This window comes from Eretmochelys imbricata, chromosome 4 (genome assembly GCF_965152235.1).
Source record: "Eretmochelys imbricata isolate rEreImb1 chromosome 4, rEreImb1.hap1, whole genome shotgun sequence".
In the NCBI taxonomy this organism is placed as follows: domain Eukaryota; kingdom Metazoa; phylum Chordata; order Testudines; family Cheloniidae; genus Eretmochelys; species Eretmochelys imbricata.
This window is the reverse complement of record NC_135575.1, coordinates 93,642,732-93,652,365: the sequence shown is the minus strand read 5'-3', so window position 1 is coordinate 93,652,365 and position 9,634 is coordinate 93,642,732.

Sequence of the window (9,634 nt, the reverse complement as noted above, 5' to 3'; positions counted from 1 at the left end):
ATCACGTTATTGCCACTGAAAGCACAAACTCAGGGTGAAGATATTGCATCTGCTGTCACTGCATGTCTGAAACAAAAAGATATTGACATCAACAGAATAATTTCTATTGCTACAGATGGAGCACCAAGCATGAAGGGAGCACACAAAGGTTTTGTTTCTTTACTTAAAATAAGTATGGAGCATGATGTAATTTCATTTCACTGCGTAATCCACCAGGAGGTGCTGTGTGCACAAACCTTTCCAGAGAAAATCTCAAAAGTAATGGAAATGGTCATGCAGATTGTTAACAAAATAATGGTAAGTGCTCTCAATCATTCGTAGTTTTGCGAGAGTCTTCAAGAAGTTAACAGCCAATATTCTGATCTTCTCATGTATAACAAGGTAAGATGGCTTTCCAGAGGTGCAGTCCTGGTGAGGTTTGCATCATGTCTTGAGGAAATTAGGGTGTTCCTCCGAGAAAAGAGCCTTAAATATGTGGTGCTAACAGATCCTCACTGGCTGCAGAAATTCAGTTTCTTGGTGGATTTAACTTCTCATTTAAATGTGTTGAATCGGAAGCTACAGGGAAAAGGAAATACTGCAATTTCGCTTTTGGAAGAAGTTCTTTCATTTAAACGAAAGCTGTCTTTGTAAAGGACATTGAGACGGGCATGTTAGTGCATTTCCCAACACTGAAGCAATACAAACAAACAAATGACTGTGACATTGACATTAGGTTCCTTGCAGAAACAGTCATCAGAATGCAAGCTGCATTTGTTGTTCGATTTCAAGAGTACAGAGGGGAAAAGGCCACTTTGTAATTTCTGTTGAAACTGCTTGAAGCTGACACTTCTGCACTGAATTTTTCAGCATTTGCGGGAATCGATTGAGCGCAATTTGAACTTGAATTAACGGACTTGCAAGACAAAGATTTATGGAATTCAAAATTGAAAGATCTTGTCATTGAACTTGAATATCTGGAAAGCCAGAAATCCACCCTGGGGCTACAACACAAATGGTCTGAAATGGACGACCTTAAATGGCAAGACCAGATTATATTCCATGTTTGGAATTGTCCACCGGATACGTACAGTCAGCTGAAGAAATACACATTTGGCTTCTCTCAATCTTCAGTTCAACGTACTTCTGTGAACAAGTGTTTTCCAACATGAATTTCATCAAAAACAAACTGAAGAGCCAACTGCAAGATGTTAGTCTTGAGTCCTGCTTGAAAATGAAAATCACAGCATATTCACCGAACATTGAGCAACTCTCTAAAGCTATCCAACAGCAGAAGTCGCATTAAAGGTATTGGTCAGTAGTAATAACTTTATGATTTTCAATTATTATTAGTTGATAAATTCTAACTTTACAAGTAGCTTTGCATGTGATGTGGCTTTCTAAATATTTTGGTCAAAGACAAAAACAAAAAAGTGTCTCTTCTTCTTTGAAAGGTCACCGACCCCTGGTCTAGTGAGAGATGCCAAAGATGGCTTCTTTTCTTGCTGATATCTCCTAAAGTTCAATGAACTTGTTTCAAGTGGCAGGATGACCTTGTGCTGTTCTTCCCTTTCTGTAGGCTTCCCATCCCCTGCATGATTTCTATGTAAATGGGGCTTCCCTTGCTTGATTCCATCATGCTTAATTTATATAGGAGACCGGTAGAGAGCTGTGACGTTCACTCTTGTCTGGGCAGACCATAGAGCCCTAATATCAATAAGAATCTATAATTCCTTACATAGTGTTAATACATACTTTTTCACAATGATATTAATCACCAGTGTGTCACTAGCTTTCAGAAAGACCTCACTCTATACACTTTTATAATACAGTTGATTCAGTTGCTTACTACTTGAGGTTCAGCCCCCCCTGTCTTTATAGACCACTAAAACTTTGAAATGGATTCTTTGAAAAATGAAACCCAGACCAACCTTCTCTCCCTGGCTGGGTGTAGATGCCATGCTGTCTTCTCTTCTTGTTAGCATGAGGTTTGCCTCCACCCCTGATTAACTTGATGGGTCTCTTTACTGCTTATATGTAAAGTGAGGTAAACACACATTCCTTTGTTTAGGATAGATTTGTTTAACAATTCCCCTGACATACCTGGTTTGAACATATCTTAGTTATCATTCCAGCATATATCCATTACTCTTAATACCCACCACGTACATCCATGATGGAAGATTATTAATGATCAATGAGTTATTAGTTTTCAAATGATACCTCACAAGGCCTATTTTGTACAAAGATTATTACAATAGTGTGTAAGGTGTGAATACAGCAGTGCTTAATGTCACAGGGGTCTAAGGGTGGGGGCAGGACAGAGGCAAGGCTGGGTACAAGGCAGGAACAACAGGGACAAGGTAATACAGAAGCAATCACAGTGGTAGGCATGAGCATTGTGTAGCCATTGAGATACTATTGCTACTTGTCCCTCCATCCAATCTGCTGCAGGCCGCCTGTACTGATAAGGCTGCCTGGAAACTAGCTCTGCTGCAGGCCCTGGTTCCTGACATTTACCGTTAAGGTCCCAAGACTGCAAACACAACACATGCAAGTATTCCTATTGGAATGTAAGTAGGTCTAAGGGAGTCACAATGACTTTAAGGTAGCCTAAATTGGTAAACTTAGGCCTTGTCTACACTGGCAAGTTCTTGTGCAGTAAAGCAGCTTTCTGCGCTGTAACTCCCGAGGTGTACACACTGCCAAGCCACTTAGTGCGCAGAAACTGCGCAGTTGTAGCACTCTGAAAAAACCACCCTAACGAGAGGTTTAGAGTTTTCTGCACTGGGGCTACAGTGCTGCGGTGCCAGTGTAGACACCGTGGTGATTACAGCACTGCGACTGGCTTCCAGGAGGTGTCCCACAATGCCTGTTATCACCTCTCTGGTCATTGGTTTGAACTCTACTGCCCTGCCCTCAGGTGACCAAGCGTCATCCCCACCCCAGACATTCCTTTGCAAATTTGACAGTCCCCTTCCTGTTTCCTCAGTGATGCGTGCAGTGGTCTCAGCGCATCTTTCCAGGTGTCCATGCCTGCCCATGCACTAGGCGATCCCCCACTTGGATCAATGCTGAGCTGCTAGACCTCATCAGCATTTGGGGAGAGGAGGCTGTGCAGTCCCAGCTGTGGTCCAGCTGTAGGAATTACAATACCTATGGACAGATTTCATGATGCATGACAGAAAGGGGCCATGACCGGGACACATTGCAGTGTAGGGTAAAAGTGAAGAAGCTGTGGAACGCCTACCAGAAGGCGCAGGAGGCAAACCACTGCTCCAGTGCTGTGCCCACAAGCTGCCGGTTCCACAAAGAGCAGGATGCAATACTCGGTGACGGCCCCTGTGGATACTTCATTGGCTCACGTGCCAGTTGAGAGTGGACTGAACCAGGAGGAGGAAATCTTGGATGAAGAAGGGGAGGGAGACCCAAAAGCAGAGGATGACTCAGAGGCCAGAAATGCATGCAGTCAGGAGCTCTTTTCTACCCTGGAGGAGCCTAGCCAGTCACAGCATTCGGAACTTGGCGAACTGCAAACAGGAGAGGAGGCCCCTGGTAGGTAGATCTCATTCTGTGAATTGCTGAAGCAAGTTGTTGGGGGCAGGAGGGTTGCAGAAAGCAGGCTTGTCTCCCACCATATGCCTAGCCTGAGCAGCAGAACAGGCTGTTGATAGACTCCCTCACTTCACAGGGATCTCCCTCAGAGATCTACAGGAAACTCTTGTGGAGATACTGGGCATTCCGCTGCCACAGGTTCCTCGGCAGAGCTGGTTTGTTTCTTGCCCCATTAATGGTAACATTCCCGCGCCACTTTGCCATCACGGGGGGAGGGGGAAGGGGGCGGGGAGGGGGCGGGGAGCTGACCATTGCTGAACACAGGCGAGCCACATACTGCTTCTGTAAAATGTTGCATTTAAACTTCACAGAGATGACCTTGGGAGCCCAGCCTCCCTCTTTGTTATCGGCGGCAGAACGGTTGCACAGAATTAGAAAGCGGCCAAGAAGAACTAGGGAGGACTTTCTTCATGGGGTTATGAAGCACTCCTCCGCCAAGAAACAGGAATTGAAGGAGTGGTGGGACATTGAGAAAGGAGAACATGGCACACCAGAAAGAAGCCACAGAGCGGCTCTTAATCGTTATGGATCGCCAAGTGGATACACTCCAGGTGATACTAGCTCTTCAAACCGAGCAGCTCCGCACCTGCCCTCCCCTGCAGCCGCTTTCGCAAAACTCTTTCCCATGCACCGCCCACACACCGCCAGCACACGGTTATCAACTCCTGGCTCCACTCTCTACCAGCAGCATTCCACTCCTCCTTCGTCACAGTCCAACACTGTGGACTCCCAGTACCCACTGCACTCAACACCCATCCCTCTGCAGTTTGGCCCTGCTGAAGTATAGCACCCTCTGCATTGTACTCCAAAGGAGAAGGTTGGACATGATCCCTGGACGTATACAAATCTGTAGCTGTCCCGGGACTCCTCCTCCTCCTGAGACCTTTCCTTCCCCCATTTCCCCTCCCTGCTGATGAATTTTTTCATTTAACTCTCTCCTCCGGTTGTTGTCTTTTCATAAAAGAATTGTGTTGGTTTGAAAGCAATCTTTATTCTACCAAGTGAAAGTAAAAAGGGCACCGTAAAGCAACATACAATTATGGTAAGTCTCCTTCTTGCATCATGTGCACCAGTCACCTCCTAGCATTGCAAACACTGCAATCCCAAGCATAGCAACAAATATTAGTGGTTTTCAGCTTCAAATTGCTGCCTCAAGACATCCCTGATCCTTATGGCCCCACGCTGTGCCCCCCTAATAGCCCTGGTCTCTGGCTGTTCAAACTCAGCCTCCAGGCTCAGAGCCTCTGTAGTCCAGCCTTGAGTGAAGTTTTCACTCTTCCCTTCACAAATATTATGGAGTGTACAGCTGCTATAAGTATAGGAATATTGTCATCTGCAAGGTCCAGCTTCCCATAGAGGCATCACCAGCGGGCTTTAAAATGGCCAAATGCACACTCAACAGTCATTCTGCACTTGCTCAGCCTGTTGCTGAACCTCTCCTTGCTGCTGTCAAGTTGCCCTGTGTATGGCTTCAGAAGCCACGGCATTAAGTGGTAGGCAGGCTCTCCCAGTATCACAATGGGCATTTTGACTTCCCCTATGGTGATCTTCTGGTCCGGGAAGAAAGTCTCTGCTTGCAACTTCTTGAACAGGCCAGTGTTCCGAAAGATGCATGCGTCATGCACCTTTCCGGACAAGCCTCCATTAATGTCTGTGAAACACCCGCGGTGATCCACAGGTGCCTGGAGAACCACTGAGAAATGTTCCTTGCGATTAATATACTTGGTGACTAGGTGGTCTGGTGCCAGAATTGGAATGTGCATGCCATCTATCACCCCTCCGCAGTTAGGGAAGCCCATTTGTGCAAAGCCATCCACAATGTCATGCACGTTGCCCAGAGTCACGGTCTTTCGGAGCAGGATGCGATTAATGGCCCTGCACACTTCCATCAACACGACTCCAACAGTCGACTTTCCCACTCCAAACTGGTTTGCGACCGATAGGTAGCAGTCTGGAGTAGCCAGCTTCCACAGTGCAATCGCCACACGCTTCTCCAGTGACAGGGCAGCTCTCATTCTCGTGTCCTTGCGCTGCAGGGCTGGGGCAAGCTCATCACACAGTCCCATGAATGTGGCTTTCCTCATACGAAAGTTCTGCAGCCATTGCTTGTCATCCAGATGTGCATCGCGATGTAATCCCACCACTCAGTGCGTGTTTCCCAAGCCCAAAAGCGGCATTCCACTGTGGTCAGCACCTCCTTGAATGCCACAAGCAATCTCGTGTCGTAGCTACTACATGAGGTGAGATCAACATGTGGCGCACTCCTCTTGCCTTTGTAGTTTAAGGAATAACTCCACTGCCACTCATGACATGTTGGTCAGAGCAAGCAGCATACTGGTCAGCAGTTCAGGATCCATTCCTGCTGCCCAAAAGATGCAGAGTGTGCAGCACACAAACCATTGAAAGATGGTGCCAAATGCAGATAGAAGCAGAGGGATTGCTGGGATGTGAAGCAATGCATCATGGGGCATTGGGACAGGACCCAGGATGCCCTACAACACCCCCCTACACCTTCCCACAAGTCTTAGCAGCAAAAGAGAAAGAGGTGCTCTGTGGGATAGCTGCCCAGAGCGCACTGCTCCGAATGCTGCTGCAAGTGTGAACATGCTATTGCGCAGGCAGCTGTCAGTGTGAACACACAACAGCAGTTTCCCTTCTGCACTCTCTGAGTAACACTGTAACTGCCAGTGCTGCAACTTTGCCAGTGTAGACGTGCCCTCAGATGCTGAAGAGACAGAAAGTGTAAGTAATAGGTGACATATTTTGGCTTGCATATTGTAACACCCTCCTGTTAATTGCTTTTTCTGCTACACTTCTCTCAACCCCTTGACCTTGAATTAAACAATCCTAGACTCTCTTAGACTCAGGACTTGCCTACAAGGAACACAGCTGCATGGTAGGGTGCAAATCTACAGAGCAGTAGCTTGTTGCATAGTAATGTCCCATATGGACACTGGTATAGCGAGTGGAAAGTATGTCAAATGACTAATGATCGAACTTTTAGTGTACTGTACCAGTTTCTGCATTGGATGTTACTGCACAGCAAGCTAATGTGGTGTAGATTTACATCCTCGCTTGCTGTGCAGTAACATCACATGTAGATAATCCCTCAACTGATTAATTCAGAGATGGGGCCAACCCTTGCTCCCAATATTCAGTGGGAGCAAGATCAGGCCCATGGTAAGGGTCATTTATTAAATCTTGATTAGTGGATGAGTCTCAGAGGGCAAAAGAAGTTGTAAATTAGCTCTCTGACTTTGGATTTGAATTTGAAGCCTGCCTCCTCTTGTCCTGCTGTGAAAGCAATTTTTTCCCCTGTCCTAGTGGATAGCTTTCCACTTGCCAATACTTATAGGATCCCAAGTGGAAAACCAGACCGAACCTGCTACAGCATCCAAAGTATCATCTATTCATGATAATTGATAAGAATCCTTCAAAGTTACTTCATTTAGTTTTCTATAGTCCACACAGAATCTGGTGCTGCCATCTTCTTCTTTTGCCAGAACTATGGGTGAGGTCCAACGACTGATTGAATGCTCATGGAGATCAGCTTGCATTTTCCTCACTAGCATCTGCTAAATTTTCTGCATCCACCAAAGTGGGTATTCACCCACGAAAGCTTATGCTCCAATATGTCTGTTAGTCTATAAGGTGCCACAGGACTCTTTGCCGCTTTTACATTTTCTGGTGAGCTGCTGCAAGGAAAGATTCAAGTTCTGTGGCAAATTCCACAGCCTCTCAGAGTATTCTTGGCCTCCTTTCACTGATCTTGATCTGCAAGCCCAGTTGATCATCTATAAATTGGTCCATTGCTAATATATCACTGGTATCTAGTTATGCCAGGAGCACAAATCTCCTCAGGGCTTCTACCAGTTCAGGTCGGGTCTCTTCTTTCCATCTCCTTGCTCTCAGCTGCATCCTGTGCAGCTTTTATTGATGGATGACCCCAAACTGTGTATCAACGCCTAGTACCAAATCTGGATGATTGATTTAGACTCTTTTCTTGGGGTAAGTTCTGAAGACCTGCTCCATTCAAGTTGGCTGCTACAAACCCCCTTCTCTGTTCATCTGGACTATGTTAAATTGAGCCAAAGAAGCCTCCCAAGAAATTAATCCTTCAAAAAAAGTTGGCTTTTGTATTACTTGAGTTGCAACAATCAGATCTCTTCCCCTCTGAGCCTCCGTTATAAAGGGGCGGTAGAAACGTTTTGCAATGTCTTGTTTTATCCAAGTGCTTTGACTAGCCCAATTCCTCAACCAAATGGATTACTTCCACTCTGGGCTACGACATTCTGATTTATTTTGAAGCTGATTTTTTTTTTTTTTTTTTTTAAGATCCTTAAGTCTTTGCAGCAGCTCACCTCTGTTAGGAAGCTCCAAATTGGACAAAGTTTTCCTGTTCTCTTCTATTTCCTGGAAAGGCTTATCCATGATAATCAAGTTGCTGGTTACCTCATCAATCCATCTTGCCATTCCAGGTTGGGAGTTTTGTAGCTGGGTTTCCAAATCTGTCCAGACAAAGTTTTGTATCTCCAACCACATGTCTCTCAGTCCTTTCTGGGAAACCTCTAGATGTTTCTTTAATTTCTTTTCCAAGATCCTCAGCTCCTGTTTTAAATTATTTTGAGAAGTCTCTGGTTCATGTTGTAAACCTTGTTTAATTCTGATTTGGGCATCTTTGTATTCTCTGAGCACCTCCATTTTGGCTCAACAAGAATGCCAGCTCACAATTTCTCTCCTTGGAAATGCTATCCCACCACTAACAGCGTTGCCCCTTGATCAAAGTAGTTAGCCAATATTTGATGCAGGGTGGATTTGATTTAAATCAAATTGATTTAAATCATGATTTAAATCACTAGTCAGGAAGACTCAATCTAATCATGGATTGCTACATAAAAGTGCATTCTTGTTGGTTGTTATAACCTTAATACATATTCTTCACAACTCAGAGACAGATGTAGGTTTCATATTTAGAAGATACACCCTATACATTTTTAAAGTGATTTATTTTGAAAACTTTTCAGATTCGTTTTACAGTTATACCAGAAAATGAATGATTGTTTGGTTATTACATTTACCAAAGGTAACTGAAGCAGATATTTATGAAGTCATTGGGAGGCGAACTATCTCCAATTCAACGGGTTAATCATTAATATTTGGAGGATTTTCTTGCCATGCTGTATTAGGAGGAGAACATCACCAGAGAGACATTTAAATTGTTTTATTTAATTAAAACAACAACATTATGTATTCTGGATTTTTTTCTTCAACAGCAAATATATAATATTTTAACAGAACAAGCATATGAATTTTTGAATTTAGTTAAGCATTCAAGTTTTTTAAAATCAGGTTTGTTTTTGTTAACATTGTTTTTAACTAAAATAGTTAAATGAATTTTTTTTTTAAATTAAATTGACTATGTCAGCCAGGACAACATGAGAAACTTAAAATATTGGCTTCTGCTGCTAACTCAGTCATCTTCACTTTCATTTTCCTGTTTGTTCATAATCTGGAAAAGAAAAACAAGTTTTCCTGCTTTTTCAGGTCCTAAACAATTTCTCAATTTGGAATGAATTAGTCCAGAGGAAGAAAATATTCTTTCTACACCAGCAGAAGAAGTTACTGCTGTTAAAAGTGAGATTATCACTTCACCAGTCTCTGAATCCAAGTGCTCAACTTCAACCAGTTCACTGGAGTGACTTTCTTTAAAACATCATCAGCAAACATATATTTCTTGAATGGTTCTTATTCCCAAACTGGGTCTCTTTTACAGCCTACTGCCATTATAGGTTTTCCCTTCTAGTGAGAAAATGGTATGGTCAGGGCCAGCTCTAGGATTTTTGCCACCCCAAGCAAAAAATTTTTTGGCCGCCTCCGCTTTTTTTCCGTGCCCCCCCATCCCCGCCCCAACTCCGCCCCTTCCCAACCCTTTCCCCAAATTCCCGGCCCCGCCTCCTCTGCCGGGCGTGCCGCATTCCACTCATTGCAAAAAGAAAAGGAGGACTTGTGGCACCTTAGAGACTAACCAATTTATTTGAGC